The following is a 22292-nucleotide window of genomic DNA, read 5'->3' as shown; positions in this document are numbered from 1 at the left end:
CCTTAATCCTTAACGAAGGCTCTTAAGAGGCCAAAACTGAAAATATGTTAATTTTGTCGTAATTCGGACTTTTCTAATATCGAAAGAAAAGACATCTAAGAACTTTTTTCTAGAAAACACTTTTTAAAAAAACAAAACAATATTTACAATAAATTAGATTGCGCGAATTGATTAAAAATATAATTTTTTTTTTTATATATATATAAGAAGAGCCTTACTTAATATATTCTTAGAATTATTTATGATGTGAATCTAATCATTTCTATTCTAAGAATCACTATCACGCATCACTTCTTCTGGAAGCGAAGCCATTTTATAAAAAAAATATCCTAAATAATTAATTAGAAACAATTAAAAGTTTTTTAAATCCTACAAACTTAACTTACAAATTTTTATCATTATAATGCATTTTATATAATTTATCAAAGAGCAACAATGTTATTATCAAGTAAGAAAGTTTGCTTGATTCATTCTGATTTAAATTTAAAATTGTAAACAATTTCTTTTTTTCCGGAACTTTAGAATATAAACCTTACGATATAATAGTCTGTGGTAATAAACGTATTTTTATAAGGGAATAACTCAATGGGACTAAATTATCAATAAGAGTAATAATAATAATTATCATATGATCCAGGTGGCGGTCAGAGGAAAATATTAAAAAATGGAGTTAACTATCTCTTAAATTATTTTTGTTTCAAGTTTATTTACACCTGATATTGGTTTTTCATTGAATGGGATATAAGGATATATAAATATCCTAAGGATATATAAATATATATATATAGGGGAATATAAGGATAAAAATATTCGGAATATTGAGGTTTCATCATAATGAGAAAAGTCGATACAAACCTCGGGCTATCTAAACTATTTAATTATAATTATCCGGCTTCAATTCTAAGTGGAAAGGAGCTCGTATTGAGTTATTTTCTTAAATAAAAAATGGCTAGCAAAAAAAATATTTCCTCAATATTTCGGAGGCGTTATCAGGGCTGCTATACAGATAATATAAATTACAGACAAGCTCAATAGTTCCCCAAATAAAATATTTTAAAGCCTTTTTTTTTTTTTTTTAAACAAATACCTAAACATCAACATTTTATGAATTTATTTTGGCAAACATAATGGAAACTACTAATCCAACAAAGACTCATTATGAACTCCATGTACCAACAATAATATTCGGGATAACCAATACTATATACAATAACCAACAATACTATTCGCGAAAATAATATGTTGGCCAAAATAAATTCATAAGATATCCTGTTTTCGTTGTTTGAAAAATAAAATGTTAATTTAAAAAATATAATATCTCGGGAACTATTTATCGTAAAAAGCTGGATCAGCAAACCTACTCCTTTTAAAAAATGATGTTAATATTTTTTTTATGAGGAGAAGACGGGATAAGATCAGTAATGATAGACAAATAAGTGAAACTTGTGAATTGTTAACTTAACTAAAATTTGTAAACTTCTATAATAAATAACAATTTATAAGTTATTTTTTTATAAAAATTCACGGTTTTTTTTGTTTTTTTGGTTATCACTTTTTTTCCATTTCTCAAGAACATTTGAGCGATTTTCTTTCAAAAATCAATATATCCACTTTTGAAAAGTGTATTTATTTAAAAATTTAGTGCGATGCGTCATCGCAAAACTTTCACTGACAAACCTTCTTACGTCTCCAAGTTTTGTGCAGAGTGGTCGACTCGCGATAATGTTAGCACTATTTTTGTGGCTTAAAAAAAAAATCATAGACTAGAGAAGGTGAGAATTATAAACAATAATTTTTATTTATCTGTTGCAATAAAAATTCGTAAATTAGGATCTCTTGAGGTTGTAATAACAAATATAAACTTTATATTTTAAAGAATACAATACTTAAACAAAAGTATCAGTACTCAGTCTTTATCTATTTTTCATTTTTATTCTTTATTTATACATAAAATTCTGTAATATTTTCAATTTATCCATTATTTATTATTGCTAACAATTAGAAGTGTATTTTGTTTTCAAATAAACAAAATTAAAGCTTCTTTACAGAAGAATTTTTGAAAATTTGGCTTTTAAGCCCTTATGAACTATTTAAATGAGTATAAAACTTATCTGATATTACAGACCACTTAATTTCTCATTGATTCAACAAGTTTAATAAAAATCCTTAGAGCCGTTTTGGAGAAAATCAACAAAACGTGAAAAATCTATTCCATAAGGTGGAACCCCAGGTATATACCCATTTTTAATATGCAATTTAGTTTCATTGGAGATTTTTTTGACTAAGGAGACCTCATAACGTGTATTTCCGTCGAAAACTCGAATTTGAAATTTTTCACGATTACAATACATTTCTTTACTATATATTCCATACATAGGTAATGTAAAATATTAAGGGAGAATTTCATGTAGATGAATAAAATTTTAGCAAACAAAGTATTTGAAGAGCTTCTGTTCATCATCTATGTTATGTACATTTAAGACACATTTGTTGTTCTTTTTTAAAAAAATAATTGTAATAAAAGAATTAGTACAAAGTAAGGAAAAATGTAGCACAGATTTAATAAAGTAAATAACAAAGTAATTTCAGACGGGAGATCAACCCTAAATTATATTCTGACAGGAGTAAATTTGAAACATAAAACGATCTAATTAAAATTGTCACAAAGTTTAGTACTCACGTAAAGCCTTCATCACAGTGTTTTCTCCTTTAAAATAAAAAAAAAATACATATACATTAAAAATACTGCTATAAAAGATACTTTACTTGTTATTTTATTATACAAAAAAATAAATTAAATTAATTAAATCTACATGAAACTAATCTAAAATCAACTATTATCTGTAATTTTATAACATAATATATATATTGCAAAACATGAAAATAAGAGTATAACAAGTGTTTTGGCAAAAAATAGTTTTATCAGAAATGATTGATTTAGAGTAAATGTTTGAATGGTGTTTAACATCAGTAATTTTTTTTTTTTTAGTTTATAAATTGCAAACTTTTATTTATATAAATTTTATTATTTATAATATTACAATCTGCCACAAACTTCGACAATGGGTAATAGTGATAATTAATAACTGTACACATTCATAATACAAATAAAAAAATAATAATAAATAAAATAAAATGATTAAAAAAATATAAATATAAAAATAAATAAAATCTCTATATGTATATAAGAAAAAAATAAATTAATTAAATTAATATAATCAAGCTAAGCAAAACAAATTATATACAATATTTGCAATCTCGACCTTAGGATCCCGAGCCCACTTTATCCCCCATGCATGAGGGATGGAGTAAGGCTCTTCGAGATCCCAGCGCAGCCCACTCACGCTAAATGCTTTCGAATTATAATAGATCTTAAAAGGTCAATTTTTTTAAAAATTAAATTAAGATGACAAACATATATATAAATCAAATATATATTACTTGAATTGCTTGGCACATTTAACAAAAAAAAAACGTATTTTTTTTTGACGTATTCTATAAAATGTATTGTAGACTGTGGTTACTTTTTCACAATTATCCTAGCTTTGTCTAAGTCTATAAAGGGATAACAGTTAACAAATAAACTTCTATTTGCGGTAATATTTTTGTTATTCATGTGAATATTTTAATAAAACCAAAACTTTTTTTTGCACACTATTCAAGTGTGCACAGTTTAAATTGATGTATTGTAGGCAAAGCATCAATTACAGTTTCATTTTTTCTAGACCAACTAGTTTGGAACCAGGAATTTTTGAATTTGAACTCATAACTTAATTCCTTCCTCTTCAGTAATTTTTAATAAAAATGAAATTGAGAAAATGAAGTAAAGGTACGAAGACTAGTAAAAACATAAATAACTGCATTACAATGGAATGAAGGAGGGATTCAAGTTTATCGGATCCCTTTTGATAATAGCTGAATTATATACAAAATAATATACCTTATTATAAGTAAAAGTTATAAGTATGAGGTTCACTCTGTTATGGCCAATAATGAATCTTAAGTAATATTCAGTAAACATTTTTTTTTTCATTACAGATCCTTTATTATTTTTTTCCTTGGTCTATTAAAAAGGTTCATTATTAAAAAAATAAACAAAAATATTTATTTTAAACACATTTAAATTTTAATTCTTTTTTAACTTTTATTAAAATAATACAATCTACCACACCTAGGGGGAACAAGTATTAGGATTAAAAGTACTCAATCATACCATATATACATACTAAATACAAATATAAAAAGTAAATATATAATAATAAAAAACAATAAAATAAATAAGTATAAACTAAAATGGATAATAATAATAAAATAATTTATAAACATTATTAATTCAAATCAGCTTCGACCTAAAATGAAACGAAAGTCTGAAACAAACCAAGTTCCCAAATCTTCAGAACTGAAACATTCCCACAGATACTAACTTAATCATTAATCGGATAAACATCTAGTTTGCAATTTTTTTTATTAAATAATAACGAAGTTTGGTTCATGAATAAAAAATTCTAGATACATCTTAGAAGTTTTTTTAATAAAAGTTAATAAATTCACTTATGAAAGTTTAAGGTTTTTCTCACCAATTTCTAACCAAAATTCAAATGTATTGAATTTATTTTAAAATTTAAATTTTGACCTATTAAATGGGTATTACAAATCAACATTTTTAATAAAAATTTAACTCATCTAAATCTGATGCCCTCAAAATAATTTTTAAATAACGCCTTTTCAAAAGTAAAAATATCAACTACTCATCTATATACATAATCGCATATCTATATTTACGATTTATACCGTAACTTTTACAAGTACAGATAAACAAAACGTAAGAACATAACTGACATGCACATCTATTCTAGGAGCATTTGCTCGCCGTTGATACGAACAAAGAAACGAACATGTCTAAATTCCTGACCACCGCAAAAATGACGAGCTTCAGTCCATTCTTGATTGTTCATTCAAGTTTATTACTATCAGGGAGTTGATTGGAAATTCCAGATTAAGATGTTCTTTGGCGCAATGGCCATCTACTTCCTTCTTGATATATTCTTCTGGGTTGCCAGAGTGAGTGAAAAGGGAAAAAGAAAAACTCCATTTGTGTGGTGATGAGAGGAAGGGGAAAAATCATAAACTTTTTATAGAAGAGTTGGCAATAATTTTTTATCACTTAAGATGGTGATTCTTTACATAACTGAATACTAAAACATTTTCACAAAACCCATTATATACTTTAAATTATTAATAATTAAATAATAATTTAAATTATTAATTAAATTATTAATAATTATTAAATTATTGATCATACACCTTAAACTTTTATAAAAATAACCACCTTGACACTTGTTTGTTTTATTTTTTTAATTTGTATATCTAAAATGTCAAACACATTCAATTTTTTACTTTAAAAAATATTACAATTTACAAATCAAACTAGATTATTATTAATACTTAATATTACCAGTCTTTGAACAAAATTCAATGCTCCTTACTACGTAACCAACAACATCCTACAATCACGGCCTTAATATACAATTTTTCTCTGACTAGTAGTTCCAAATTCACCACATTAGAAACTCACTCATCATCCTAATCCTTTAGCACAATCTCTATCTAGCATTGCCCGTCCTCTCAGAAAGCTGAAACGGCAGTGATCCAAAGACCTATTGTAATTTAGTACAGGCAATTGTCAGATTCATCACTGAAGCTCTGAGCGTCATCACTAATCTTTCACTGGCATTCCATAGCAGTGGCCCGGTTGAGAGGGGCTGGGATCATCCGGAGTCCGAATTTTTTCTCCACAAGCTCAGTCCGGTGTTCCCCAAGCTGCATGTAAATAGAAACGATTGTTTGATAGAATTCAAGATGTTATTTTACTTTTTTATTTTAATTTTATTATCAAATAATTTTTATTTGAGTTTTATTTCGTTTCCTTTTTTTTTTTTTTTTTTAAATTTCTAATTTTGTTATCATTTAACTAATATATTTGTAAATATGAAGTGAATGCGCTCTGTGATACCTATAACCACTTATAAAATATATGACACAATAAAATTAAAAAAATTCAAGTAGAGAAACAAAAATTATTGCCAGAAAGTTTTTTTAGACCGTTTAGTGAACGGCTTTCGTAATAATAAATTTGATTTCTTTAAAAAAAAAATTAATTTAATGAAAATCACATTTGTTATGCACTTATTAAATATTTTATTTTACTTATTTTTTATAAATAAGAAGTATATTTAAGTAATTTGTAATTATTTAGTCCAAATACCCTGATCCTTTGAGGATACAACATTTCACATCACATTATTTCTTTTTACAATACTGAAAGAGAAGCTCAGCTTATACTTTAATAAGTCTCAAATTAATTTAAATGGACTTAAATCTTTTTAAGCAAAGTTGCTTTTGTAAAAGTACAAAATTTGCAGTCCAGTAGGAGCTACTGAAAATAAAAATCAGGAATCAGAATTTAACGAAAAACAAAAAATTGCTTTCGCTCATAAGTCCCTTTTTAATATTTATTTATTTATTAACAGATCAGCCTGGTGGGCCTTACACGGTTACTATAACTGTTGCATATTTTTTAAACTATTGTTTATGGGGAGTATATATAAAAATATAAATAAATATATAGATAAAAACAATACTTCTTAATAAAAGAAAAATGTAAAATTAATAACAACATTCATAAACCTAACAAAACAAACAATTGCCCTCTAATGGGTAAAAAAAAACAAGTAAATTTGAAAAAAAAAAAAAAAAAAGGAAGAGAGAAAAAATAATAAATAAAATAGAAGTAATGTGAATAATAGAATTAATAAATATAGAATTTTATTACAGAATGTCTTTGGATTGAAGTTGGGTTTCCTAGGTTGTAGGTCACTGTTAACTATCGGTAAATGGGAGTGGAACTTCAAGTTTCTAAAGATGTAATTCTTTATCGACTTCATTTGTATTTTCCGATGCAATTGGTTATTTCTTACAAACCAAAGAACATTCACTAAGTCTCCTTCAAATGATTTAAACAAAGACAAATACTACGTAGATTTCTATGTTTTTGAATGAAATTTATAATTACCTAATTTAAACAGATTTTTAGTTATTGCTTCCAATTCAACTAAAGAAGAGACGCTTATAAAACATAAAATATTAATTTTTCTCCTTTTCTGTAGAGAATAGGGACTTTTTTTTTTTGCTTCTTAAGTGTACTTTAACCTCCTTTAGTATTGGTAAAGAAGTAAGTAACACGCCTAAAAACCTAAGGGGTCTAGAGGTTACAAAATTCTTCCCTACTCTCCTCTGATGTCATTTTGATAACGTGCAAAAATCTATCATTTTCTGATAAAAAACGTAAAAAATAAAATGACATAAAACAAACATAAACATTCCTTCAATAGGATTAATTGAACCCCATGAAAATATTTCCGAAACTGTCATGGATCAATATTATTAATAAGGTATTGATTGACCAATAAAAGCGGGATAAACATTAAGAATGATTCTAATTGTTGTCTAATCGTATTAATATAAACATTTGAAAGGTCCATGCCTGAACAAATTTATTATATTAAATTTTATTTTCTTCTTTTTGGAATTTTAGATTGAGGTAGCGAGGAATGGTGCAGGTAGCGGTTGGACCGTTGTAGGGGCACCGAGAGCATTTTAATAAGTTTCTTAGTAAAGAGGGATCTTGGGAATTTTTATTTATTTTTTTAATGGACAAGTGTCTTTTTCACCATAGCAGAACTATATCGAAGAGGATAAGGAGTTTCAAGGAAAATATACCGACTGAATTATAATTATTTTCTCTATAGGCAATTTTTAATTATTTTATTTAATTTTAATATAATTCGCATTTATATAACTTGCCTTTCCGTCTTGATGTTCCTTGATATGTCGAATTTTTATTGATAATTTATTCCTAACCATATGTTACTACTTAAGAGTATATATAAGAGGATATAATCCATTGTGTCAGGTCTTTCTTTCAAAATAAAAGAATAATTTTAAAGAAAGAAATTCAGAAATATGAATAATAGAAATCCAACTTTTACTTTCCACTTTGAAAGGTAAAAATTTACAATAATTTTTTTATTTTTTAATTGTTACAAAAATTCAAAATTTAGGGTTTCTTGAAGTGAATATAACTAATATCGGCATTGGTCCTGCTAAGAATACTATATTTTAAAAAAATCATATTTATATTTTATTACTATATTTTCACATTTAGTTAATCATAAAATTCTTTACTATTTTCTATTTAAACAAATATTACTACTGCTAAAAATGATAACTGTTTATTTCTTTTCAAATAAACAAAATTAAAGGTAATTTAGAGGAAGATTATATGAAAATTTGGCACTTCAGAAATAATTGTATATTTTAATGAGGATAAAACCTATTTGGTATTAAGGGGCACTCAATTGCTCATGAGTTCATCGAGTTTTATCAAAATCGTAAGGACCGTTTTGGAAAAAATCGACAAAATGTGGAAAATCGACTCTTTATTGTGGCACTTCCAGTCTGTCGCATTCCAGGCATGTCGCCTCAAATATATAATTTCAATCTTTTACGATTTTTCGTTTTTGAGCTTGTCTGTTCACACACAAATAATTTGCGAGACTTGGTTATTTCAATCTCAAAACGTTTATTTGCGTCAAAAACACGAATTCGCATTTTTCCACGATCGTTAACATTTTCCGATGCCATTTATTTCAAATACAGATTAGTGAAAATAAAAATAAATGAATAAAAAAACAATGTAGAATTTTTTTAAATGCTGAGGTGAAGAAAACTTCCAATTAGAACATATTATTATTCTATATTTTGTACTTGTACAACGTTTCGGTGTTTACCCCATATTCATATACTATGTATCCTAAAATCGTAACAAATAATTTAATCTTATCAACAATTTTTTTTAATATGTTATATGTATATAATTCAAAATCTTATAATCTATTTTTTTTACCTCCAATTTGTGAATTATATCAATTTCTTTAGTGTAATTTTGTCATTTGTATACATATAATTAAAAAAAAAATTTACAACAATATTACTTAAATAATGTCCTTCCCTAGTGGCTTCTATATTAGGCATTACTTCTTAGGACATATCAATACGCCTATGTGCTGTTTTTTTTTTACCTCATTATTGATATGTCTATAACAATGAAAATGTGAGACGTAAGAAAAAAATTTCATTAGAAATAAATAAAAAAGCGTCCTTTATTTTTCGCCATTCATCTAACAAGACGCATTTCTTATAATACAAATCTTTTGTTAAACTGTTGGATTCTTGGAAAGAACAAAATTTATATTCGTTATTCGCATCTCGAGAAACCTTAAAAAAATAAATTTTTATAACAACAGAAAAATAAAAACGTTCGCCTCTTAGATTCCCCCCTCCCCACCTGAAAATCACAAAAATAGCGAAAACTTCGACAAGAGCCAACCAATCTACTTAAGCAGGTGTGTGGTTTAATGCGCACAGCATCAGATTTTTTTTTTCTTTAGGTTAAATATAAATTAACGAAATTATTTGACTAATAATAGTATAGATTACACTAGGTAATAAAATTCTAAAAAAACATTAAAACTAGAGTTAAAAGCTAATATTATCAATAAAAATCAGTATTATTAATATTCAATTACTAAAATTATATTAAATTAAATAAATATAAAACCAAATTCATATAATAAAAAAAAGACTGATTAAGTAACATTGAACAGAAATATTTTTCAACCAAATTACCTAATTGATATGGTGTGTATGTTAATGTATAACTAATAACTTGAAACCACTGATACGAAATAACACAACCCACACCATGGTTGGTTCATGGTTTATATGGTATAAATATATTGATTAAAATTTTCCATTCCTTTAAAAATTCTTATCAATAATATAATTTGTTAAGGAGACACTTAAAATATTCATATTTTAATTATATTATTTCAAATTCTTGAGACAAGGTAATTATTTATTAAATAAATCAAAAATTCTACAAAATTAATACAACATTACAATAATTGTTGATAATCTTAAAGAGGAAAATTAAATGTTAATGATTTTAAATTTTAAATACATAGGCTTTTAACTTATAATAAAGAAAATGACCTGGGCAGAATAGCCTGCAAGAGAAACTTTAAATTAATGTGAGGAAGAAAATTGTATTGAAGATGTCCTTGAAGATGGCTAGAATGGCCGAAACGTAGGACTGGTGAAAAATAAAGTGTTGAGACAGAAATGGATACGAATTTTTGATTTATTTAATAAATATTCATATTGTTTACGAATAATTCACTCATACATAACACTATATTTAAATTAAAATATCTTAAAATTGATTTGTCGAAGTTATTCAACTCTAATCTTTCTATTACAGGCTAATAGCTCAAATCCTTTAAAAACATATTTAGTTTTTTTAAATAATTTTCTAACAGTTATCTATTTGTAATTATTTATATTTTTTTTTGCACCAATTTAATTTTTAACAATTTTCTTATATACACATTATCAGATATATCCTTGATAATAACCTGAGAGCCGAAACCTCGGAGAAAAATAAATAAATTCAAAGATAAGGATCAAAAGATATTTGTGTTTTTATTTAAGTTTATTTAAACCTACACTCAAACAAAAAATTAATATGTAATTAATAATAAATAATAAACTAATTATTTTTTATTCCAATAATCCACTGGCGTTGGCTTATTACCTTAATTGGACCCTGCAACTAACCTAACCACAAGGAAATATTTCATTTGTATACATATATCATCGTTGTAACACGTACGTATGTTTTATACGAATAAATAAATAAAGGAGGTAGCGAGAAAAATAAAATGTATTTCAACTTTTTTTTTATGAGGTCTTTATTACAACTATATTTATGTAAATATTACTTTTTTTGTTTGATTTATTGTATAGTTATTTTGATCCCTTCAGCTATTATGCACTTTCATGAATGCCTCCATTACGACAAATACGAAAATCCGACCCCTACCTACGGGCCGCCCTGGTTCCAACTAGTAATCATAGAACGCTATAGACAGGGCGAGAGCAGATTGAAAAGAAAGTAGTCTAAAGCGGACATGCAAACTAGTAAGGGTTCTAAGAGGATATTCGGTCGCTCACTTCCCACGGCGACGAATAAAAGGCGGGAGGCCGTGAAATCTGTAAACAGGCAGCGAGTCCAGACCTCATGGAGGAGGATATTAAATTTCAAATAGCCTTGCCAACAAAAGGGTCCTCAGGTAGAATATTTTCCCGAGGGAGCCTCCAAGGATACAATAATATTTCTCTCAGGCGCCGATTCCACACTCAAATTCCGCTCGTCATTTCGTAGCCATTTGAACAGGTGCATGGTCCGGACTTTTTACCAAACTTTTTAGCCCCGTTTTTTTATTTCCTCCTTCCCATCCAGTCTAATCTGGCTGTTGTCGGGTGTTTTTTTTTTAAGACAAAGGTTCCAGCCGTGTTCCGTGTTCAGATCTATAATGATTAACCAGCCTCCTTAAAACCTGTTGTAAAAGCAGACATTTAACCTACTAAGAAAAAGGCTGATTTGTCTTCAGAAATATTTAGTCACACATCATCAAATACTTACAAGGGGAAGACATGGGATCACTAATTTCAATGAAACTTTTTAGGTTATAGCAGTACGTAAAATATTAGACACCTGTCCAAGGGTTCTTGCTAATGCGCCCGAGGGGCAGAGGAACAAAATTTTATATAATTTAAGAAATTATTTTACATTATCATATTCCGCCTTTTATCTGCTTATTGGTTATTGTACAACAATTATTTTGTTTTTTCATAAAGAAAAAGAAAAAACGGTGTAGAAGGAGCTAAATAAGTTTAAATGTCAAATTATTGAGTCTATTGGGACACTTAAAATGGAATTTTCATATAAATAAAATATTAATATATAAAATTCCCTGTCTAAATTGTCCAGCTATATATCTGTAACCCCAGTGAATATGTGGTTAAGTCAAAATTCCTTACTTTTCAGGGGACAACTTTTAAAGTTAAAGTTAAAGTTAAACATTTATGTAAAATCAGGTGTTTGTGGTAAATCATCGAAATTTCGTCAATACTACCAAAACGTTGGTAACTTGTTACACACCAATTTGATATGTCTTATCACTAATTAGACAATAGAGTTAACTAATTGTTCACCGACCGTTGAAAAAAACACATCGCAATAACTATGTTTTAAAACGTTGACTGACTTAGACACTTATGCACAATGAAGATGTTGCCTCTGTGATTCTCTTAGACCACTTAACTCATTTTGACCAAAATTCGACTTAACCACATATTCACTGGGGTGACAGATATATAGGTGAGACAAAGCAATTATTGGGTGACAGAATTTATCAACACAATAATGATTTGAAAAACAAGGAGAAGGATCCAAATAAAACGGCACTAGTACAGCATGCAACCAAAAACCAACATATTTTTGATTTTGAAAATACAATCATTTTACATAAAGAGAATAATACATTCAAAAGGAAAATACTTGAATCCATTTATATATCTGAAAATATTGATTACACAGTGAATTTCAAAACAGATAGAAGAAATTTAAACCAACACTATGCAGAGATATTAAGTAAGATTAATTTATGAATAATATAGGATAAATTGAATGTAGATAATTATAATTATTATGATAAATAATTTTAAATGCTTGAACTGAGTGGAGGAAGGTTACAAGCATTGTTGTGATAAAAGTTTTAAGGAATAGTGTCTGATAAATGATTTTGATTTTGTTTTAAGTGAATATTGACTAATTAGGTAATTAAACATATGTGGGATATACTTATTAACAAAAAAATATCTTTTACCTAATGTTCTTAATGTTTCATAGAAATTGATGTTTTTGACCTGGGCAGAATAGCCTGCATGGAGTTAGAATTTTTTAAATTATATAATTTCAAAGTTGTATTAAGGTAAGGTAAATTATAAATAATAATGTTAAGTATTTGGAAATGTTTGTAGGATCATACATGTAATAAAAGCTGTTCTGTAGTAGATTCTCCCTGAAGATGGCCGGATTGGCCGAAACGTCGGACTTATAAGAGAAATAAAAGGTTTTGAGACTATAATGGATAGAATTTAAATTATTTATTTTAAAAAAATTATATGTTTATAGATTAAATTATGAATATAGTCAAAACAGAACAAAAATAGTTAACAACTATTTATTTGCTGACGTTTCGCCCCACTTTGTAGAGGTTCATCAGGGCTAAAAAGATATATAACCAACTAAAAATATTTTGAAATAGTAAGATAATAAGAAACAAAAAAGTAAATTAAGGTAGGGTTAAAATTATGTAAAAATAAGTGAAAAGAAAATTGTTTACAAATGAAAGAAATGAAGAATATAAAATAGACAATGATAAGTATATAAAAAATGATATGTATACAATTTCAATTTTTAGACATTGATTTATTGATTTTTTGATAATATTTATATTTTGCCGATACCATGCGTTCACATATATAAAAACAAAAATATAATTTCTCACAATTTTATCCAAATCCAACGTTAAAATAACTGTTGGAAAGCGAATTTTCATTCTTCCAACCCACATCAATATATTTTAGGTTTTATTTTTTTATAATCAAGAAAAAAATAGTTTAAATAAAGAAAAGACTCCGAATTTTTTTTTTTTTTTAATCTCCCGTTCTAATTTGTTTAAATAGGTGTGGCTTCTTGTTCGTTTCAAGTAGATTGGTGGAGTCGTATTGTAGTGCACTTTTTAAGTAATAAAAAAAAAGCCTTGACCATAAGGCCAAAAAACCCTTGCCCAGAAAGGCATAACTTTGAATAAAAAAAATATTTTTTTGATTATTACGAAAAATCGAATTTAACGATTTTTCCCCATAAAAATATATCATCCTACTTATTATTTATTATTACTTTTAGAGAAAATTCCATAAAAAAATTGTTAAAAACTAGATCAAGGATTATACATATGTTCAAGGCAAACGATATGTCATAATTGAAGGTAGAGAACGAAAAGGAAGGCTATATAAGACCAAAAAAGCAAAATAGTTGACTCAGAACGAATAATAAATATTCGGAATATAAACTTAAATAGATAAATTTAAAAAGAAACAAAAAAATCAACTAAGTATGGGAAATTGCCAAAAGTAAACGTTTAACCAACTTTGATCAGAACTCAGAAAGCAACCAAAAAAAATTAAATATATTATTTTACTTTTTAGTACTTAATTGGAAAGACTTCCAAAGATAAATATGGAATACGAAGTCGAACGAAGAAGGAAAAAAGGAAGACAAGGTAAAGGAAGACTGGAGTCGTATTGTAGTGCATTTTTTAAGTAATAAAAAAAAACCCCTGCCCAGGAAGGCATAACGGGCATAAAGGGTAACAGAGAAGTGCAATCCTTGAATTGAGAATACTGGGAATTGGAATATTGGAAAATTCTTTGAAATATTTTTTTTCCTTTCGTTTTAAACCATTCCACGATTTGAAAAATCATTAAAATAAATACAACGTCTCATGGAAATTTGAATTTTCCATGAATTTGCGTTTGCCCCAACTCATCTTAACTAATTTCGAAGTTATACAATACATACATATTTGTACATTAAGATGAAATTATTTTAGTTTAAGCTTATTTTTATGTATTTTTTTAAATAGTGGACATTTATATTTTGATCGACCTATATTCGACTAAAACGGTATCTATACCAATCTCGAGAGTTAAACACTCGCTAAGGTAAATGCATATTAAAGAAAAACCAAAGAAAGATAGTACAACATTCGAACAGAGTTGTGTAAAATAGATTATTCCTTAAAGAATAGATCACAAATATTACAGTAATAATGAAGTAATTATTATTGTAGGAGAATAGTCCGGGTGGCGGTCAAAAAAGGTATCAAAATAGCAAAAGAGAACTATTTATTGTAAACAAACGCTTCACCCCACTTTACATTACTTCGTTACAGCACTGATAAAGCCCTGCAATGTCGGGCGAAACGTTAGTTTACAATAGTTCTCTTACTATTTTGATACCTTTATAGACCCCCTGGACTATTCTCGTACAATCTACTTCATACGGCCAACTTCAATACTAATTATTATGTTTTTAAAAAATAACTGTTTTATAAAGTATAATCATAATTTATAAAAAAGCGTAACCACCTGTGTCAGATTACTTTTCGCCCCCAAAGATTCCTCTGCCTTCTATCGATGACTAAGTGGTTTTTTTCTCCTTTTAATCAGAAAGATGTCGATGGCTTCTCGCTTTGTACTACAACAAAGGATTAAGAAAGCAAAGGATCTTCTTGAAAAGAAATGTTTGACTGTAACAGCCACTGAAATGCGACGTCAATAACGGTGGACGACACATGAGTATGTCTGAGTGGGAATGAGTCCTGAACCGTTCGTAAAAATTTGCTATCAACTCCTAACTATAGGCAGTAACACTTTATATAGTGTGTATGTCCATTCCATCGTGTAATCTGTCAGCTGTCAGTAGGAGCATTTCTTTGACATTTCGAATTTCAGCTATGTATACCAGAAGTTCTTAAACTAAGGCCGAGTACCCATTACAGGACTCCATTTTGAGGTATCTTAGATAACCTGCTCTGTTTTTTTATTTATTCTTCATCTTGAATAAATAAAAGCTTTGTCCATTTTAAAATATTTTTCGTAGATAAAATTATTTTTCTTTTATAAAATTTTGTTTGTTTATATTTTGATTCATAAGTATGAACCTTTTTAACATTACGTTACATATTAACATGGCCTACCTTTTACATTAACATTTTATAGGGAAATTCGATAGTAACACCTTCATGAGTTACATCAATTAACCTGGATGAGTTCTCATTCCTTTGTCAAGGGTCTGACATTAAGCATGACCTGGTTTGTTCACAGTCCATTAAAATAAAAATTTGTCGAAAAATCTCTTCAGAGAATCTATATAAAAGTAATGCAGTCATCTAGTCCGTAGCATACAGAGAAAAATCTCTATTCACTATGTAGCTGTTTCTTGCACAGCGATTAGCCATTATAAATAAATGATTAAAAACATGTGAAAATAATCGGACTGAAATATCTATTTAGCTGGCATAATAAACGGTGGGCCTTGACATGAAAAGATCCGGGATTTAACAGGATTTTATTAAAAAACTGAAAACCGAAACAGAATCGGACGCCAGGCAGCCATTACCCTTAGATCCTTCCTTTCTTCATGTCTTCTTCACGGATTCCACCGCTCTTCGCCGCCTAGTATGCGAACCACTTCTTTCTGTCCTCGTGTTAAAATTATTGTAATATCGCGATGAAGCGGATCTGTAAAAACCACATGTGTTAAAACAAAGATTAAGAGTCTAAAAAAAATGGATTAAAATATAAAATGATTTTTGATATGTTCATTCTAACAGAAAATGTTTAATAAACTCAATAATGATCTCAAAAGATAAATATGGTAATTTAAAAACAGATACAATTATCTTTCACCCGATGATATCGGCCTTTGGACAGCAAACTAATACGAAATTCCTCTGTTATATTAAAAAAAAAATCTGGTCTCTTGGCCGTACCATATGTAAGTAAGTTCGAAATTACCACTAAAAATCTTCCAACTACATCGGTCCAACAGACAAAAGTTCCTTTAGATAACAGCTGATCAGCATGGGGCAACAAGTAAACTACACCTTCTACATATCACAATGACATTTTAAATTATCAGTAACAAAGAGAGGCTACGCAAGTGGGATCACCGATTTCAATGAAAATTTAGTGATACTAGGTCCAAAAATATTAATTTACGTGTACAAGAATTCTTGAAAAAATAGCTAGAACCTAGTTTGATAAAAAAGGTTAAACAAATTTTCGTAAATTGAAAACTAAGAAAAGTCAGTGTTTGGAGTCGCAAGGAACAAAATAAAATAACTATTTGCAAGGAATAGACCAGCAAGTGGTGCTACTACAGTGAGCAACAGAAAAAATTGACCTTAAACATTCAGTCACATTTTAACAGTCAAGTGGAAACCTAGACAAACATTGTCGGTACGTAGTATGATAAGACCAAGGTGTATCGAATGAAGATAGAAAGGATTCCAGATTTTAGACGAGAGACAGTGAAATAAACACTCCTTAATGTTTACAGTATGATCGTCACTAGTGTTACTAAGAGGATGTTTTCTAGGATCAGAGAATAGCTCAACATAACAGGCATAGTAACTTCTAGAACTTCCCGTAATTTGAGACTACTTAGAATGAAGCACAACTAGTAGGAGCCCCCGCCTGATTCGATTAAGTTTCAGGTTATCCGTAGGAGGAACAGGAGGAGGAAGTCTCCTTCAGAGGATGAGGAAGAGAATCAAGCTGAGGAATTGGTAAGGTATGGTGCTAGAGAAATATCAAATGTGGCCTTGGTAAACAATGAAACGTTTGCTGACATAATACAGACGTTATCATAGAATTAGCCAACCATAGCTCAGCCAACGTCTTAGCAATAGCTAATAGCACAAGGTAACGCCGATTTGAAATTCCTCTACAAGTGAGGGGACAAAGATAAGAAGCTCCTGAATTCGTACAGACCTCTATGTCTTTGGGATGAGCAAGGTCCTGGAAAACGTTAAATTGACCAGTCTAGCACCAGTTATTGCAAGTGCAAGTTATTCACGGCTATACGGATCCACGGAAGGCAAGGGAACCGCAGATGCTATGTTAAGAGTTCGTTTGGATGCTCAAGGGAGAGAGGAGCGGTATGTTATATTGCTCCTTTTTGAAATATTCTCCGCTTTTGACAGTGTCTAGTAGTCTAACGTATTCCAGCAACTGCTGAGGTTTGAAACACCCTTACAACTTGTACACCAAAGTAAAAAGTTACCTTAAAGATAGGATCACGGATAGAGGTACTTCCTTTGCTAAACAAACTTCTATAGAGAGGAAATGCCCATAAGGATCATTTCTTGGTCCTGCTCCATGAATGTTGGTCTTTTGAAATGAGTTGCTGGGGGTGTTGCAGGAGTAGTTTTCTGCTATTGCCTAGATGGATGACTTGGCTGCAAGACAGAAACTTACGGTTTTCAAAAAGTAGACATTCCAATCTAAAACTGATAACATGTCAAACGAAACCTTAGATACAAACTTGTGTATTTGTGATGATCAAAAATCAGACTAGTTCAGTCAGAAAACAAGTTCACCACACAGATACAACATCAAAAAAAATAAATCCCTGGCCTACGGCCTCATGTTACGGATACAATAATATTTCAGTGAGATCTGTGGGATTAAAAGGGTAGTTCTATTTCCAGCTAGATCTTCCAGTAAAAAATACTACATTCTTCTCATGATGCAAAAAGTGTAAAAGTCTTTGCTCATTATCTGCATACGTCGATTTGGGAGATACTGCGTTTTCATTATTTTTCTTTTCATCAGATACTGTATTTTATTGTCGACCAGAGTTTTTAAGCTTATAATTCTATCTAGCAAGGTTTCCCACAATATATGTACACGCTACCTTCCTTCTCTAATTTCTAAAATTTGTGGATTTTAAATTTAGATTTAATTTTTGCTCGGTTATAACCGTGGTACTTGGTCTATAGATTGAGGGTAATTTTCTAACCTTCGCGCACCAACGCTCACTTATACTCTCGAATTTAAAATTGGAGGGAATAATTTTTCGGATTCTGAAAGTAAATAAAATTTTAATATAAATTCATACACATAGGAATATTTTTATTCAATGCTTCCTAACGCCATAAATCGACAATATTAGAGAAAATAAAATGAAAAATAAAAACAACCTTAAGAGCAACACCGATTTAGAATTCAGTTTCACAAAAGAATCCGTCATCATAATTTCCTCGATCGGCGGAGGAGACTAAAATGGCTGGGATGATGTTGACGTCAAAATAAACAGATGTCTCAATACAATATTCGATTTTCAGTACTGTTTTCGTGCAAATCTTTACCCCTTAAAAAATTATTTTCGCTTTTGGTATTTTACACCTTTGGAATGCTTCAAATTAAAATGGTAGTAAATCTTATTTACTGATTAATCTGAGAATCCGTATAAAGAATAAACTCATTTCATTGTAAATTCTTGAACTAATATTATAATAATATATACAAAATTAATACAATAATAATAATATTAATTGTATTTTGTATAGATATATATATATACAAAATTAATAATATTTACAAAAGATGGATAACAAAACACTTTTATGACGTAGCAAAAATCAATTCAAAATTTTAAAAAAATTAGAAGAGGTCAAGGGGGGAGAGCATGTATAGTTCGACACTCTGGTTCTTTTTATTTCTTAAATCGTAATAGTGTTATTTTGAGTGCTGGAGCAGCAAAGAGATGACCTAGTGTGTTCTCTAAAGCTAATTAATTTATTCTTAAAAAATTATGTTTCTCAAAAACTGAATTTAGAAAACGTTTGTACTCTATTTACCAAAACTTTGTAGTATGGAGTCCTCTCAATTATAAACTCTAGTGACAAATTCAGTTCTGAAAGATTCTGTTAATTAATTAAATAAATTATTTTTAATTTAAATAATATTAAATTATTTTTATTGTAAATGTGTTTCAGCCATGACTAAAACATACCGATATCTCCATATTGGTAGGACTATATTGTTTAACAAGCCGGGAGCAAAAAGTTTTATTATAAATACTGTACGGCGTTCAGTGGCTGATCGTGAGTCAGTAAATTGCACGGTTCGCTAAAACTGAAATACTATAAGAAGAGCCTAGCTATCCAGGGGAGAAGAAACGAGATCAAAGAGGCCATGGAGAATAGATCATCTTCGGAACTAAAACTATATTACTGCTAACAGGCCTTGCCAAGACTTAATAAATATACAAAACAATCCTTCAACATAATAATTAACGATAATACGTTTTTTTTTACATTAGAGAGCTAATTATAAATAGTTAAAAAAATAAAATAAATCTGTCCGATAGAGATCGCCCTGGTGTTGAATTTTTTTTATTTTTCGGAAAAATAATTTTTCAAGCCCCGAACTGACAGCCAGATAAAAAAAGTTTTAGTACCATCTCATAATTAAATTTTCTATAAGACACATAATTTCAAATTTGTTTTAAAAAATTGTTATCTTTGAATAGCGGGCGAAATCGTGAATTTTAATTCCCAGAAGAAAAAATGAAATTTATAAAAGAAAGATGGGTGGGGTCAAAAGAACACTAATAGTAATTAAACCATTTATTATAAAATGAATGAACTATGCATAGATTTGATGAATAATATATTAAAAATATGGGATAAAATTATTAATTATAATCAACCTTGATATGAATTTTAATAATAAAATAAAAAGGAAATTTAACTAAAATATAGTTATAAAAAATAATTTAAATCTTGACCAGAGTGTAGGGAAGGTTACAAATATTGTGATAAATTTTACTGTTGACTGTTATAAATATTTTTAATTTAATGTGAACATTTGACTAATTAGGTAATTAGACATAATCTAAGAATTGCTTATTAACAAAATTATATGATTATCTAATATTTTAATATCTCATAGAGTAATATGTGGGCTGATATAAATTACCTGAATTTGTTTTCTGCATGAAGTTGTTTTTTAAATGATTTGGTTCTAAAATAGTATTAAGATATGATAATTTATAAATAATATCATTATTGGTTTGGAATTTTTTAAGATCATAAGTGTAATAAAATCCTGTGGTGGCAAGATTATTAACGTCTTCAGCGGCAAAGAGACTGTTTGAAATGAGTTTCCCACTGTCGAAATTATTATCAACATTTTTATTTCTCTAGTATATTTCTTTTAAATCTATTTTTATTAATAATTCATTTAATGTTTCATTATTTTACATTTGTTTTAGTGGCAAACCCATTTGAAACCTCTCGCCATGTGATCAATTACTAACAATTGATAATTAAGAACTGGGTGTGTTTTTCGTTGTCTAAAAAAATTGAATATTTATGTTTATAATGATTGTGAATGTATTGTTTTAAGTTCCAGTATAAACATTGTTGTTAAGATAATAAATAAGACCTAAAGATTCATCTTTATCATTACAATAAGAACACGCAGTAAAAGCTGTTTGTGATAGATTGTCCTTGAGGATTGCCGAATTGGCCGAAACGTCGGACTAATTTAAATAATGGAAAAATAATTTTATCCTCAAACAAATACCCCCCAAGAATAAACACATGGTTTACAAATTATGATTATTTTTCTTGAAAACATTTGGAATTATAATTAATATAATAATAAATTAAAATTACATTAATAAACCAAATTTTAGGTTATTTATAGGTTATAATTCATAATAGTAATCAACATATGCCTATATACGTTGTTCACATTGATTATTACATTAGCTTATTCTTATGCTGACCTCCATTCAGTAAGGTGTATATTACTACCATATTATTTTTATACTATTCTGGTCATCATTTTCTTTTTTTCTTGACATTTATTTTATTCTAATTTCCCGTATTTTAATGTTTATTTTTTATCTCCTTTTTTATTTGTTATTATTTCCGTTTTCGTTAATTGTTTAATACTTTTTTGTAATTGTTGTTTATTTGTACTTTTCACTGTAAATCTTATTTTTATTTTCTTTAGTTCATTTTATATATAAATGTTCACTTATTTTAAATCATATATAGCCACACCTTAGTTTACATTTATTTCTTGTTATTTATTTTCTTACTTTTTTTACATAATTTTAATTGTTTTTATATTTTTTAAGCCCTGATGAAGCCTTGAAAAGTAGGTCGAAACGTTGGTTCACAATAAATAGTTTAATTACTTCCTTTAATATACTCCACTCGGTCTATCAACGATCTTCCAAGAAATGAAATTGTTTCTCACTTTTAAGTAATGAACTATTAAGTAGTCTATAATGATAATTCAGGGAATTATAATAATTTAGGCGTTATTGACAGTAAACCTAAAAATATACAGAGGCGATTGTTAAAAATCTGCGATATTAGGGTTATGCACCCTCAAGGAGTGGTAAACTTTTCACCATCTTATTTTTCAAAGAATCTTTGAACAGAAATTAATTTAAAATTAGTTCTGTGAATAATGATCCTTCCATTGTGTCCCAATCCCACATCACCATCCTTGAAGAGTGGTGCCAAAACTGGAGGATTAAAATAAATTCCAATAAATCCCACCAAATCTCATTTACCCTTTGTCGTAAACCTTCGTCTTGCCCTACAGTATCTTTTAATAATACCCCACTTATTCCTGTTGAACAGATCCGTTACTTAGGACTAAATCTG

General features: G+C 28.4%; 1 protein-coding gene across 1 annotated transcript in view; it reads right to left on the bottom strand.

Annotated features, from left to right (window-relative positions):
- Positions 1–2677: 2677 nt before the first annotated feature.
- Positions 2678–22292, bottom strand: part of LOC106687388 (DNA polymerase theta) — a 107844-nt gene continuing 88229 nt past the window's right edge. Inside the window, exon 30 of the mRNA XM_067048673.1 lies at positions 2678–2707. The gene's annotated coding sequence lies outside the window, so the exon portion shown is untranslated. The remainder of the gene's footprint in view (positions 2708–22292) is intronic.

The sequence above is a fragment of the Halyomorpha halys genome, unplaced genomic scaffold, assembly GCF_000696795.3.
Source record: "Halyomorpha halys isolate HHAL.00 unplaced genomic scaffold, Hhal_1.1 Scaffold954.1, whole genome shotgun sequence".
Classification (NCBI taxonomy): domain Eukaryota; kingdom Metazoa; phylum Arthropoda; class Insecta; order Hemiptera; family Pentatomidae; genus Halyomorpha; species Halyomorpha halys.
This window is presented reverse-complemented; position numbering and strand designations above follow the sequence as displayed.